General features: G+C 37.6%; 1 protein-coding gene across 10 annotated transcripts in view; it reads right to left on the bottom strand.

The window, feature by feature from the left end:
* LOC127501164 (POU domain, class 2, transcription factor 2) overlaps positions 1–16,502 on the bottom strand; it is a 52,496-nt gene that overhangs the window by 18,185 nt on the left and 17,809 nt on the right. For 2 of the 10 annotated variants that reach the window (XM_051872996.1, XM_051872995.1), the window contains exon 1: positions 3,250–3,542. The exons of the other annotated variants lie outside the window; for them this stretch is intronic. The gene's annotated coding sequence lies outside the window, so the exon portion shown is untranslated. Of the gene's footprint in view, positions 1–3,249; positions 3,543–16,502 lie in introns of those variants that run through there. 10 annotated transcript variants of the gene reach the window in all.

The raw sequence follows: 16,502 nt of genomic DNA, 5'->3' as shown, positions 1-16,502 counted from the left end.
AGTCTAGAAAATGCTGGGTTAAAAACAACCCAAGTTGGGTTAAATATGGACAAACCCAGTGTTTAGGTTTGTTATGACCCAGCGGTTGGGTTAAATGTTTGAACTACCTGCTGCGCAGTTTTATTTAACTAAAATGACAATATGGCTGGCTTAAAATGAACCCAAAATAAGTTGGAAATTAAAAATCAGACACATAATTACTAGAGTCAACAGTAATAATCAAGAGGTTAACATTTATTAATAAGCAATTTAATGAATGTTTATTATTTATTAAACATTAATAAACATTAATTTCCGACCTATTTTGGGTTCATTTTAAGCAAGCAATATACTCATTTTTAAACAACAATAGAGTTAAATAAAACTACCCAGCAGGTTGGGTCAAAACAACCCAACTGCTGGGTTTGTCCATTTTTACCTTACCTGCATTATTTTTAACCCAGCATTTTTTGAAGCGTATAATAAACCATAAAGCCACTCAAGAAACCTACACAGCAAAGACGTGTTTGATAAAGATACATGGTCCAATGAGGCTGTAATAAATTACACGTCAAAAATAAATATAGAGACACTAACTTAACTTAATGTACACTCTAAAAAATGCTGGGTTAAAAACAACACAAGTTGGGTTGAAAATGGACATTATTTAATCCGACTATTGTTTAAAATGTGTTAAAATGGCTGGCTTAAAATGAACCTAAAATTTTCATTTTAAGCAAGCAATACAGTAAATTTTAAACAATAGTTGAGTTAAATAAAACTCAAACATTTAACCTAACCGCTGGGTTAAAACAACCCAAATCGCTGGGTTTGTCCATTTTCAACCTAACTTGGGTTGTTTTTAACCCAGCATTTTTTAGACTCTAGATGTACGACGAAGAAACCGTAAGACTGCAAAGTCCATAAAAAAGGGCCTAATGTACTGTTAATATAAAGGAATTGTCCATATTGATTTTGAATTACGCATTGGGTTAAAGGTTAAACGAAGTATCCGTAAACTTATCAGATAATGTCCTGGCAGAAAATCACCAGTACTTGGTTTTCTTATAGTACATCACTTCTAAAAGCCTTACTCTGCATCTTCATATAATAACATTTTGTTAGCACTTTATTTTACAGTCCTGTTCCCCATGTACATACTATGTACTTATTATAGTAAATGCAATAACTGGGTAAAAACTAGGTACTAACCCTGAATCTACCCTTAAACCTAACCTTAACCCATGCAGTTACCTTATATTTCCAGTACTTTCCTATGTAACTATACTGTAAGTACAAACAAGAGCACGTACTGTAAAATAAAGTTATGGTACTCCATTAAAGTAAATTTGATGAACACAGAATTTTTCTTAACATTTTAGTCCACAATTACTGCCAGTGCCAGCTTACTATATTATAATCTCGTTACATGCAGTAATGTATTATTATATTGAATATAATCATCATATAAATGTTAGAACGTTTTGTTGGATAAAATACATTTTTATCTTCAGAAGCTTATATGACTCTTAAAAAGGATCAAAATAATTTCCTTTCAAATATTTACTAATTAAAAATTCTGTTTAACTGTGTAGAATACATGGCATTTTACAGTATAATCTCTTTCAAAGATTGTGGTATATTTCAGTAATGACTGACCTTTTTATTCAAATAACACAATAAACATGACTAACTAACCAAAACCCTTATGAAGGCCAACTGGAAATATCATTCCGATGAGACTATTTTGATGATATACAGAATAGTGTGAAAAACGTTGAGGTTGATTCACATGCCATTGCTTGTGTGTCAGTATTACCCACAAACCTCTGTGCTGTGTGAGTCAGTCTAGTGTCACTTTGTTTCCTGTTCAAACGTGTGGCCTTCCACTCACTCTCATCTCTCTCTCTCTCTCTCTCTCTCTCTCTCTCACACTCACACACACACACACACGCACACACGCACACGCACACGCGCACAAATAACGATAAAGTGAGAGATATTCTTGGAAAAACTCAATCAATCAGCATCAGTCACATCATATTAAAAGGTATAAGGCTGACTGAGGGACACAAACTCACAAGATCTTAGACTGAGAGCCTTTGAAAGCTCTTATATTTAAATCTTTTTTTTTTTTAATGCACATATTAATTCATATTAAAATTGGAATGCACATAAAATACCTTTAACACACTTTTGATAAAACCAACAGCCAAATACATATATTTAAATAAACATTATTGTAAATATGATTTTGAATATGAAATAAGTTAAATTCGATTAAATTTAGATTTTAATTACAGCTTTATGCATGTTATTTTGACCAACTAAAGCTATAATAAAATATTTTCACTTTAATAATCGAAGAGGCATGTTGCTTGCATAAATTTAATTTCGTAAGGGTTACTGAACCTTTTTTTAGTTAATTATTACTAAAAATTAAAAAAAATATTTAAGGTAATAAAATGCTCTGCATACAATTAAAAACAATATTCAAATAAATAAAACATTATTTTACATTATAAACAATAAAACACTTTGGCTACAAATAAAAGGTACAACGCCTCAAAAGTGGGTTATTTGTTTAGTTTCATTAATTTTGCTGCTATTACAATAGTCTAACACAAAGACAGACACAGCAGAAAAAAGCAAACTGATATATTGCCCTGATTACAACTTAATTAAAACCATCTGTAAACCATCACGCACACGCAAACAAAACTAACACCCTCTCAGTCGCTCACTTCACCATATCTCCTCCCACATTCAAATCTAAAAGCTCAACTTTTATGACAATATCTGTCTTCTCCATCTCTAGCTGCTTATTTTAACTGTCATATTTGTGCTATTGGGTTGTGGTTTATTTATTTGTAATCCAATGTGACTGCCCAATGTCTGCTTGTTGGTTATAGAGTGACCTTGAGTATACTATATAAATAAAACATATACTTCACTGATTTTTCATACTCTTCGCCTCACCTCTCATAGATTCTTACATAAGAAAAGTGTACACACTGTTTACACTGCACCAGCATACATTACACCTCATATACAAACACACACACACACACACACACTAATATTCAAGTCTCTTGCATTCCTCTAGAGATTTGCTCCTGACATTTCATTACTTTAGGCCTCAGTCCAGTTAGTTTTGATGTCCTCTCATTAGCAGAGTCTGTTAGTGAAGGCGAAGCTAATTAACCTTGCGGCCCCCTCTCGAGAGATCATTAGAGGGAAGGAAAGCGAGAGAGAAAGACACTGACTTACCTGGAATTCAGACATTTCGCCATAGCCGCCATTTTATAAATAAACCACAGCCTTCTGTCTGCTTCTGTCTGAGACCCTCAGGTTTATCAGTGTGCGAGACTTCAGTCCACCTCACAGCACCTTAACGAGCTGGCCAATCACTGCTCTCGCTTAAGAATTTATGCAAATTGCTGAGTAAATATTCATATTATTTGAATATTCAGTTCTATTCTCAACACAAGGCTATTGACTCAAACTTCTAGCTCGAAAAGTGCCCAGCTGTGCCAGTTCAACTAATTGTCACATGAAAGAATGAATGAGATAAGAGTTCATACAGTCACTCTCTCCTCATTTCCCTCCCACATTTTCTCTCCACCCCCAAACACCGGTGTATTCACCCCCTACACTTCCTCTGACATCTGTGAGCACGGCTAAGAGTGAACAACACACACGAAAAAGGAAAAAGTTATTATCAAGAGACAGATTAGGTAAAATAGGTGGTTATTCTTTGTTGTTTTGTTGTGGGCAGTAATTAAGGCTGTTTGAAGTGGTGTAACTAAATGTTGAGAAAGGAGGCAGAAAGAGCGAGAGAGAGAGAGAAAGAGGGAGAGACACTAACAGCTCTAGTCAGCATAAGAAAGTGCTGGGGTGGCTGGAAAGTGCTCATCACAAGAACGAAAAACAAGTATATATCATTTTCGCTCTTCACACGCATTACTTTTCCACTGCTCGTTCTCAGTGTACTAAAATTACCACATCTGCCCAGCGAAAATGAAACTGAAATAGCGCGAATTAACCGCAAGAGGGCAGCGGTAGCTTTAATAATCATGCAGGAAACCAGCTTCACGAGCGGCATTACAGATCAAACGAGCGATTTCCTGTGATTTTTCGACTTTATTTTTTTTGTCATATTTATTGTACATGAATTAAACTGATTAATAAAGCTTCTAAGTGTAAATGAATTTTTAAACTTAAAAGGGAGACCAATAGGCTATTAAACCTGCACGAGACTCTTCACAGGTCTAAAAGACGTTTCTCCACAGATATTACCACCTTTTAACTTTTTCATCGTCATGTTTATTTTACATTTCACAGGAGTTTAATTCCCGTGTAGGCTAAATAGGTTCTACTTGTGAGTTCTGTGAATTAAAAGAGTCCGAAAATAAATCAGTCTCACGCTGGACGAGCGCCTTTACAGACGTGCAAATGAAAGATATAATAAGACGTTTACTACTTTAATTTCTTCCCTGTCCATTTTAATTTTACGGGTTTTTTTTTTTTTTTTTTTCACGTCTAGTTTAGATTTATATTTGAAAAGCTGATCTTTTTTTCAGAGTAAATTATGTTTATGTCGTTCCGTGACTTAAAAGAGATCTCAATGTATATGATTGTGTTATCTGTACAACATAAGTAACTAATATTAAGAGTTTAGGCATTACGCGATTTAATTGTTTATAGACCTTATTTGGGATGGACGTAAAACGATGCTCTGAGGGACAGACATAGCCTATACAGTCCGTTCAATATGCTGTACTGTCTATATCACGTCTAATTTTCACAACACATTTTCTCAACACAGTTTTTTGTCATAGGGAAATGGCTATCCAATTTTGGTAAGGCTTATTTTCAATGTTGCATCATGTAAATAATTAACACTCAACAGAACATCACATTAAATTTCTATTCTTCACAAATATGGTGTCTGAATTGTCCTTGACAAAACATTTATTATATGTACATTACATAGTACAAATACTACTAATAATACTACACATTTCACAAGTGTAGTGAGAAAATGTTTGAAACATTGGGTTTTTCTGTTACACTAACGATTTAACCATGCAATATCCAAGCTATACAACCATCAATCACCTACTTGCATTTGTTTTGAAAATATATACACACACTTTTTCACAAACGTGGTACACAGACTCCTCACACACACTTATTCACACACAGGACAGTTGATGTGCCCTCTAGCATAAGCCTTTTACTCCAGCGCTCATAATGGATCTGTCTTCTGAATATGTGTGTGTGTAATGCTCAGGGTCACGGTCAGGGGTTTAGCAAGTTTTTGGGCCCCCTTTTATGTACCCCCCAAGCTCTTCAGTAACGCCTGTCAGGGCCGTGACAGACGGCGCGTGGGTGTGTGTGTGTCCGTGCGAGGGACTGAAAGAGGGATGCTGGGTGGCGTGTGTTAGGGTCAAGGGTCACTCCGCTGCACACCCTCCTTTATCCCCCCTCCCCCTGGTCTTGCCCCCCTTGACCTTTGGGGAGGCCAGTGAGGGGTACGTCTGCCTCGGAGGAACAAGAGGCGGGGTCTCTCGCAGGGACAGCTCTATAAATAACGGTTGCCTGCTGATCATAGACTAGTTGCGTTCCCTCAAATAGTTTTAATGTAATTAGGTGCCAAAAAATGGGTACGCAAACATATTTATGTACATTTTTTTTTTTTTGCTACAGTATACTTTTAATATTAAAACTGACATGCAGGAGGAAAAAGGCATAAAAGTTTGTACACCGTAAAAAGTGGTAACCTGCAATTGGAGCTTTTTTTTTTAAAACCTGATTTAAACCTTAAATTTACTTTTGTTAGTGTTGCCCAATCCAAGTTATAATAATATTTTATTTAAGATTTATTAATTAATCATTAAGATTAATTATGACAACATAAATACTATTTTTGTCTTGGATAAAAACAATTAATTTTAAATGTTACCACTTTAACCCCATTTTGTAGGTTGACATTTTGCTGTACAAACAAACAAAATGTATATGAAAATGAAAGTCTATAGGGTTAATCATTTAACAGACTTCCATTGTAAGTGCAAAACTGCCAAACACATTATTCATTTGTTTTAACAAGGTGAAGGAAGTGTCAAAAACATTTTCGATGGTAATCAGGAGCATACCACAAAGAAACACCGCCCATAGTGCTTATCCAGGAATACTCCTGTAATCCAAACTAATGCAATACCAAAACAGCAAATGCAGGTCTCTACAGATGCAGTGCAAACACACACACACACACACACACACACACACCTTTCCATACTTCAAGCACAGCCGTGACTCCCCCTCGTCTCAAGGAGAGATGCAGAGGCAGGTTAGGGTGTTAAATCTTATCGGCTGTTGACCTGATTTAAAGACAATGGAGCAGAACAATGGAGGGTACAGGTTTAAAAGTAGACCTCTCTCGCACTTTCTTTCTCTCTCTCTCTTCCTAACCGAAATATACTAATAAAGTTGCATCATGTTCTGCTCAGGTTTTGTATTCAAGATTCAATTCAGACATGGTGCATTTTAATAATACATTTAGTTACATCATATATACTATATGTGTGTGTGCATTATATATATATATATATATATATATATATATATACACACACACACACACACACACACACACACAACACATTTTTACAACAAAAATTACAAAACTTTATGGTAACTCTAGGCCTCGGTCATTCAGTATATTTCCCTCTCTCTCTCTCTCTCTCTCTCTCTCTCTCTCTCGATACAGCGTGCAGCAGTGCTGGTCAGCTGCGGTCATGACATCACTGGACAGCACAGCTCTCCAATAGGACACCTAGCCACGTTGCCAGGCAACAGCAGTGAAAGACCTGCATGTGTGTGTGTGTGTGTGTGTGTGTGTGTGAGCGTGTATGTGATAATCAAACTAAAAACCTGAACGTTCTGTGTTCGAGTAATAAGTTGGTTTGGTTTTGTTTGGACAATCAAATTTGCTCTCTAACCTGTTACATTTAAATATTATTACACAATTCAAACAAAGACGCACCTTAATTTCTGACTGCCATAGCGTAATTTAAATATATCACGTAGTGGACAACATGCATTTTAGTGATCTAAAATAATTTTGAGGTCAAAATGATGTTTTTTTGGTTCTTACAAAAAAAACCTTGTTTTTTAATGCACTTTTAAGAGGCTTTTCAGCTCTTATGAATCTACTGGGGTTTATTTGTATTAGTGTATTGTGTGTGTTTACGGCAGCATGTCTGGAGTATTTTCTTGGCCTCTAGCTGTGGTTATGTGTTTCAAGTGCATCTTAGCCGCACGCGTTTCTAAAAGCGGATTTACGTAAATATATTTGTGCTCGAGTATGCGCAAGCCTCTCCGGCGGTGGGCATTTTGTATTTGTGTGTGTACGTGAGCGTCTCTCGGTTGGTATTTTGTATTATTGTGTGTGTGCGCCTCTGCGCCTGCCGTCTCAGGAGTGTATATTATATCCGATACAGTACCTCTTTCGCGCACCACATATTTCTGGGCCGATCGATACCTCTGACTCCCTACAAGACAATAATCGCTCCTCTCCCCCCCTCCCCTGTATGGCTACCATTATTACCACCCTCCCCGGGGGAACGCACAAAACAGGGAGGGAGGCCGACGCTTCTACCCTTCCTCCATCCCTCTGTCCGTCCACCCCGACCCTCTGTCCTTCTATTATTTCACCCTGACAGGAGGTGTCAGAGATGGAGGGATGAAGTGGACGACGGGAAAAATAAAAAAATAAAAAAGTGGCAGCAACCGTATTAAGATATGAGTAAACGCAGGACAACAGACAAAGAGAGGAGAAGAAAAGTGAGTGCAGGTGCATTGTGATTGTACAATAAAAGGAGGGAATGACAGGAGAAGGCAACGAAGATTTACACAGCTGTCTCCTAATAAAGGATAAGAGGGAGGGAGGCAGCGTATAATTATGACCCTCAAAAGCGCAAAATTTCGAGAATTCTAAATCGTACGGCAAGTTCAAAGAGCGTACTGAATCCGACGTGTCTGCGAATCCCATTTGGGGGACGGTGTCCGTCCGTGACAGAATCTACTAAGCAACTAAACAGCATGATGTATGTGTTATGGGGGACGGCAGATTGCTTGGTGTATAGGTTTATCGATTGCACTGGACTTAAATTGGCTCTCAATTAAAGAGAACACTTATTTGACCTCTTCCTCGCCGCCTGCGCCGCACGTCTTTCTTTCTTTTCTTTCCTCACCTGCACATCCATCTCTCTCTCTCTCTCGCTCTAAGGCTACGACCTCAAACCTGTTCCGGCCTGCTCAAACCCGGCGGCCGGTCCCTCCGCATGCCTCTTTCATTTCGAATGGATCCTGCGAAATCTTTCACGCGCTATCAATCCGGTTAAAACTGCGGAGATGAATTATTAAGTTTATTTATTCAAACACTATTAATAATATAAGCAGACACAACACCTCGACTCGAGGCAGACGGGGAGAAGTGCGTGAAAAGGGAGAGAAAAGGTGTTGTACATAGTAGTAGTAGTAGTAGTAGTTGGAGGGCTAAAAAAGGTGGAGGGAGAGGAGAAGGGAGGGTTAGGAAATTGGTCTGGCTAGCGGAACAGCTTTTCACCCCTCTATCCCCCCTCCACCACCACCCTCCCCTTCTCTCCCCCATTCTGCTTTGTATTCTGTGGAGATGACAGGGAGAAAGCTTTATTGCTCCGAGTTGGTATCGATCGGGGCCCCTCTCGGAGGGCGCTCAGACCTGCACATATTGAAGGCACTTTTGCAACGCCGGCTTCCTCCCCCCTTTCCTCTCGTTTCTTCTTCTTCTTATTCTTTCTTTCTTGTTTTGCTTCGCTTTCTCTCACGCACTCTTTCTTGCATCGTTTATGCGGCCTGGGGATTTAAAAATCACAGTTTCGAGGTGCTTCGAGAACTGGGTTGTATTTACCCGAGTGCGGCGGGGAGTCGAATCAACAGCGGGCCTCACAATTCAAACATGGATGAAAACACACAAACTTACAGATCTCCTATTCCCTCATCCTCAGCCTAATTTCTTCATTCCTTTCTCTTTTATCGTCTCGCGCACTTGGCTAAGCGCTATTTTTGATGTGGGCTCAACAAATGTCAGCGTTCCTGTGAAGGGAGGTGAAAAAGTGACAAAAGGGAGAGCAATCGACAGAAAGATACATGCTTTTTTTGCTCTTTGAGGATCGAAGGCTGTTTTGTAAGGTAGGTGTGCTGTCGTCGGCTAGCGCGGTGATGCTAACAGCACCTCAGCATCTGAAAACATTAGAAAGGCTGTGTGGAAATAGACTGACCGACAATTCCCCTGAAGAATGGAGGGGGGGAAAAGAGAGGGATAGTTGGGTGGATGAAGGCCCCCTCTACCCTTCGCTCGTGCCCTTGGGCAAGGTTTTTCACCCATGGTTCCCTGGGGTGTGCTCAACCTCTTCTCCTTCTTCTGTCTTTCTTTCGTTCATTTCGGCCACGGCACCTGTGCTTCTTTTGAGAGCCATCACACGTTATTTAACAAAACTCCATTTTGAATCGCGAGGCTCATGGCCACATTCATTCTCGGACGGCAACCTAAGCTCTGGCTGAAAAAGGTGGCCACTCTGCTGTCTAATTTTACCTCGCCCTCTCCATCAGCCTACCTTTCCACCGCCTCAGTGCCACTTATGTTCACTCACCAAATGACACACACAAACACCCCCATCTCCCCCCATCCATCCATCCATCGCTCGCTCACTCTCTTTGTTGCTACGTCGTCGGCTATATGGTCGTCAAGCATGGCAATTTTGCCAAAATCACAGTGAGTGTGTGTATTTGAAGGGGAAATGGCAAGATATGTGTTTTTGTGTTAAAGATGTTGAAAGGGGAGTGCGTGTGTGCTCAATGTGGCTTAAAAGTACTTTGTGAAGTCACCTTTTGATTTGTAGTGTGTTAGGGAACTGCACTTTCTGTCAAAAGGAGCAAACAGAACTGAAATAGATCTTATTGTGGATGTAAAAATAAAGGACCAGAATAAAATAAAGAAATAAAGTCATAAAAATGTATAAAATGAATGCTACTGATACCATCTTATTCAAAAACTCAACTTAAGAACAAGCAAAATTCTCACCATCATGAACTAAAATTATTTAGAAGTATTTTTTATGAGTTATGAAATTTCTTTGGCACATTTGTTAAGGTATATCCTTATTTTTAAAGTACTAAGTCTTCAATAAATGTCTTATCAAAGTTACAGTAAGAACAGTAAAAAGTATAGATTTTTTTGAAAATCTTACAATATAATCTATATTATGTATACATTATATTAATTATTATTTAAGTGTAACATTTTTAAAAGTTTAAAAATGTTATATCTCAATAAAAAAAAATACTATGAAAAAAACCCATATTCAGATTATTTTTAAAAAACACTAAGCAAGACTGTTTCTATAAATGTCTTATTATATATATTATATATAATATTTATATTTAAAATATAAATTATATATATATATATATATATATATATATATATAGTCATAGTTAACACACACACACACACACATTATATATATATATATATATATATATATATATATATATTATATATATATATAAACAGTGTAACTTTAGTTTAAAATGATTTATATCTCAGTGAATATTTAAAAAAAAAAAAAAGACTAAGAGAACTTATTTCTGTCAGTGCCTGCATGTATGAGTGTGTATGACCATGTATATGTGTGCTGTCTCTTGATTGCTGGGTTGTGGTCGTGCTGGGTGCCAGTGTAGTGAGGTGCTGGGTGAGTGGCACATCACCAGCTGAGAGAAAGAGTGAAAGAGAGAGAAAAATGAGGAGAGGAAGAGAGCTGAGAGGCTTTGGAGAGCGCCGGTCCCCCGGCCGACCGCCATTTCACACTGGTGACCAACACAAATTGGATCAGGCCGTGTTCTCATTGCACCAGCAAAAAATCAGACGCACAAAATGGCTGAATCTCCAGGACCGCAATACTGGACACTGGACCACTGACTAATGAATAGAGGAAGAAATTTGTATCACAAAGTGAACAAATGTAAGGAAATAACGTATGTAAAGTCATGTATGTAAAGAAATGACGATAAAGACAATAAATACATGCAACATGCAGAGTGTAGTGACCTGCTACCATAATGTTTTATAATGTGAATGAATATTTCATTTTAGAATAATAGAAAATTGAAATATAGGTGAAAGGAACTTAATTTTTTTTCCTTCACGAGTATTTATGCCCTTTTTTGCCACTTTTTTGGCAATATAAAGAGAAAACGGGGAAAGCCAGACTGCCAGAAAGCCAGCGTCACTGATAGACCTGATTGGATTAACTCTAACCTAACATCTCATACTGTGATATTATTGGTTAATATTATTTGTCCCCACCCATGCTGCCCAAGTTACATTAGGTTAATCAAGTCATGCGCTTTCACAGGCAGAGAAAGTAATGACAGTTTATAAAAAATATTTTCTTTTAAAAAATACATGAACTGATGAATCGTGCACAGTAAGACCAGGGGGCATTTATTAATAAAGTAAATGGAGACGATATTGATTTAATGTTGTCTTTAACACATGAATGCTATTATATGTAGCATTAACCTGACAAAGAAACAGATTCTCCTGCATGCTTAATGATGCTCAGAGATCTAAAGAACATTCTTCAAGTTGTGTGCAAAAAAAATGATTTCATGATAGCAATTCAGTTCTGATCGAGTGAACACTTCCATTCAAGCCATCTCTGAATTGTCAACCTCATTTCTAAGCAATGACACTGAACATAAAACAGCTCCATATGTAGATTCATATTCATCCATATGTAGAGTCCTTCGCTTTTAAAGATTTACAAAATCATGCAATATTTAGAGGAACGCTGCTTTTGGAAAAGACGTCCTTGCCTTTTCACTGACCTGTGATGTTTGTCATCAGGTGTGAATGTCTGAATGAGTTGGAATTGAGTTTGTCTGAAACCGCCTCTGTAAGAAAATGCTGAAAAAAAAGGCAAATTGACTGTATTGAGGATGCTAAGCCCACATAATAACCTGTAAAAAGTTGTTAAACCAAGGTCAATGCTAGATTCCTCACATACTGAACATTTCATAGGCTTGCATGTTTGTCATCAACTGAATCAGAACAATGATATATGTACCAACTCTACCAAGCAAGTTGAATTCACTATGCAAAAGACATTTATTTACAGGTATGAGGCTTGAAGTTAAAGCAATTTGCTCTATTAAACTACAATGAACTACTAATTAAGTATGATATAAAGACTAAGTTTCTGAAATCCTTAACTCTTATAATCACATGGAGCAAATGTCAACATAACCTAAATGTAAAACTGCGCATATTTCGTAATGCGTATTTGTTTATGCGAGAGCATGTAGTTGTGGTGCCACGTGTTCGGCGTGTTTACACTGGGAGAGAGGGGCACGTGGGGCGATATCTCACGGCAATCGATGAGAGGGGGAGCGGAGGGGGGGGGAAAGAAAAAATCGGTAAGGAAAGCAGGTTATCTCCCGTCATTAATGGGGGGGAATCCCGGGTAGGTGGGCCCTGTGTGTGTGTGTATGTGTGTAAGTTGGGGGAAGACCTGGATTCATTGAGAAAAAACACAGACTGTTTGGCATCGGGAGAAAGCAGACAATTATCTGTATTGATTAAAGCCAGCCAGCCAGCAGGCTGAAGACAGAAAACTATGACTAGATCAATAGAGAGAAGGGGAGAGAGAGAGAGAGAGACACACACACAGAAAGAGAGAAGGAGGACGGCTGCGTGTTTTGTGGGGGTACTGCAAATAGGTTGTGAGTTGGCAGAAAAAAAGCTGAGTGATGCAACAGTTGTACGAAGCAAACAGGACCGAAAAAGACACTGAACACTGGGGTGGACAAAGAAAAGAAAGTGTTTTGTTAAGTCAATGGAAGTAAAACAGGGAAACGATTCCAGCATTTGTCGTTGTTAGTGAACACTAAAAAAAAAAAATACTCTGCGAAGAAACCATTAAAAAAAGTTGCTCTGCTCATTCTTTCTATCCTTTTTATATCACTTGAATAGCATTTGAAAATCAATTCAAAAACTCAAAAAAAAAAAAAAAAAAAAAAAAAAAAAAAAAGAGAGAAATGCCAACTCAGCTGGGCTAGTGGTTAAAGCTCAAAACATACTACACAAGCTCAATTTCTCACCTTACTGCCTTCCAAAATGTGTTACAAACCATTTGAGCACAATTCATAATACAATGCAAGTTTGTTTTACACTGAACTAAATGGCGCTAAGCTGTTGTCTTCTACAGTAACTTTTCTCTTCTAGGTCAACTACTGTCATGGCACAGCAATCTTAGTTAAAGTTATTTAAATTGTTGATAAGTTTATAATAAGCAACTTGACAAGATAACAGCACATTCAGTTTAATAATCATAGCACAGACCAGAGATTTTTAAACTAAGATCAGAGGAAACCCACAAATGGGTGGTAGGTTTGCGGAAAAGTTTGAAGAAAAATTGTGTAAAAATGCAAATTATAATAATCATAAATAATATTTAAATAAATACATTGAATTTTTAATTAACCAAAATTATTTTATTCTATTTACACCCCAAACCTTTATGTTTCTCTTTAGTGCTATAAAGGTGGGTAGAAAAAAAATACAGTGTAAACATTTTCAGATAATATAATATTTATAATATTCTGTTTCTCAATATAAATGGGTCTTTATATGACAATATATGCATTTATTTCCTCTATATAAGGGTCTGTGGCATCAAAAAGTTAAAAAAAATCATGTGGCACAATTAAACCTTCGCCAGGAGTTTGACAGGCAATCTTACCAATAATAACGCAGAATCCGCCATTTTGTCCAACAAACAAACCAGACAGGAGAGTTAGTAGATCGGTGGAGTTGGTGTGTATTGACATCTTGCCAAGTTTGAAACAATATACCTTCTGATGTTCATTCATGTTTATTTTGTGCTATACCTAGTAGGAAGAGATGATCAGTTCACATACAGCTTAAACTGAGGCACTACAGCAAACTGTCACGACACATTAAAGAGCTACAAAACGATATAAATTGTTTGAATTTCCTTAAAAAAAAAAAAAAAAATCTGAGACTTTGTCTTGTCTGTTGGCATGTTGTCAGTGTCCTCTTTGCTCCGTGATGTATTTTTCACTACACAAGAACATGATGTGTGGCGTGAGAGCGTCATGGCTTGTTGGACAACAGTAACTGAGGGGGACAGGTCTTTGCGAAGGGTCATTTGTGAGCATTTGTGTAACGGCATAAAATATGCTTTTTTTAGCTTTACACAAGTGCTCCAGACACAATAACCCTTAAGACTCTGGTTCGAGTCACACTTAGTATCAATAAAAATGGCAAAAAGCCTGAAACTATACTGGAAAGAAATATGATTAACACAAGGTTATCAGGCATTCAGCATAAATCACAGGTTTCCACCTCTTGTACTGGACGAAAATTGTAAACCACTGCTGAGGAAACAGATGGACAAAGTGAGAGGTGTGGCTACACGTTGCGGTTATTAGTGACAACATGAAGCCAGATTAACAGACAAGAACTAAAGAAAGATGTGTATGTTTGCGTCTCCCGCTGCAGTTGTGTGCTTTGTACGTTGTGCAAAAATACATCTTTCATGATTAAACTTGAAAGTCAACCCTACTGTGCTAGTGTGTCTAACAAGCCACTTCAAAATCAGCAACCAATCACACGCACATAAACAGCTGGACACACATATTCAATTATGGCACACTCGTACATTGTAGTGCACAAGTCTGGCCTGATTACTCTCTCTCTGTGAGGGCGTGCGTGAAAGACAGACAGAGAGAGAGAGAGAGAGAGAGAGAGAGAGAGAGAGCAGGTCTTTCCTGAGCTGTAAGGCCTGGGAGAAATGGAACTTAAATGCCTCTCACTGGCTCTCAAACTCCAGTTGCCTTTATTGATGCACTGGCCTACTGCCAACCAGAGGCCTTTTCCACTTCAAAGGGTCCGCGTTCACACACACACAAACACACACACATACATTCGTCCTCACCTGTGAGCATGAAATGCACTCCAACCTCTATCTGTACTTCAGGCCTATATCCGTGATGTCCACCTCCATGTGTAATCTTAGATATAAAAAAGGCCACTCAAAGTGCGATTCAATGTGCAATTCAAACCTCTATCTGTCATCTGAAAGTCTATAAAACCCCATCTATGCAGTGAGCGAGCAGCACGACAAAACTAAAACACTCCCATTATAATTGAAGCCGTTTCAAAGCGGCAGTTGATTCAAATTTGTTTTGAGGCTTGCAGGGATTTCAATTTGATTTGAAACTTGCAGTCAACTTATTCAACTTAAAAGATTAGTCGTCAAAAGTACCGACTTCGCTACCAAGTCGGTACTGAAATTTAAAAAATGTGACGCTTTGAGCGGATTCGTAAACACCTCTGATTGGCCATTGTGTTCGCATGCTCATCAGATATGTCTGTGATTGGCTACAATGATCAACGCATGGGAGCATTTGAATTTGAAAGAGTTTTGAAAGCGGTCCGCTGATAGACGCCTGTTTTCAAATGTGTATCTGTGCAAGCGCTCGGTGAATAGCTTCACTGATGTCTATTTACAACATGTTTTTGAAACGCTGATCATTGTAGCCAATCACAGACATATCTGATGAGCGTGTGAACACAATGGCCAATCAGAGGTGTTTACAAATCCGCTCAACAGTGCTCAAAGCGTCACATTTTCAAAATTTCAGTACCGACTTGGTATCGAAGTCTGTACTTTTGACAACGCTAATTTAGAATTAAGTTTGAATCTTGAATGTATTTGAATATGATTCAAAATTTACAGTGATTTAAATTCAATACGGAGTTTAAAGTGATTCCAATTAGTTTTGAAGTTTGTAGTAATTCAGAGTAAATGAGAAAGTTGGAGTGATTCAAATGTGTTTTGGAGCTTGCCCTGATTCAAATTCGATTCAAAGCTGCAGTGATTCAAATTCAGTTTGAAGCTTGCAGTGATTCAAATTTGATTTGATGTTCATTCAGTTTAAAGCTTGTATTGATTAAAATTCAATTCAAAGCTTGAAGTGATTCAAATGCACGTATATTTGCACACTTATGTGTAAAAAGAATGATAAAAGTGTTCAATCGTAGAATGGAAATGTCCAAAAGTGAAATTAGAAAATTAGATCTATTATGAGCTTAGCAAGTGTATGCTGTCGGACGATGCACAACACAAAACAAACACCAATACTTCTGAATTCCTGCTTCCATATCCAAATTATGAAAAAAAAAAAAAGTATTTTATTCTAAAAAGAAAAAAAAAACATGCATGTTTTCTGTTACTTATAATTAATTCACAAATGTATGAATATTACAACACTTCCCTATAAACAAACATTCTAAAACTATGTGAAAAGGTAAAATAAGAAACTAAACTGAACTGATCAAAAATAACTAAAGATATGCAATAAAATGATTCATTCTTTTAGGTCAA

Source organism: Ctenopharyngodon idella, chromosome 19 (assembly GCF_019924925.1).
Source record: "Ctenopharyngodon idella isolate HZGC_01 chromosome 19, HZGC01, whole genome shotgun sequence".
Lineage (NCBI taxonomy): Eukaryota > Metazoa > Chordata > Actinopteri > Cypriniformes > Xenocyprididae > Ctenopharyngodon > Ctenopharyngodon idella.
The sequence above is the reverse complement of the archived record's forward strand: the minus strand, read 5'-3'. Positions and strand labels throughout refer to the sequence as shown.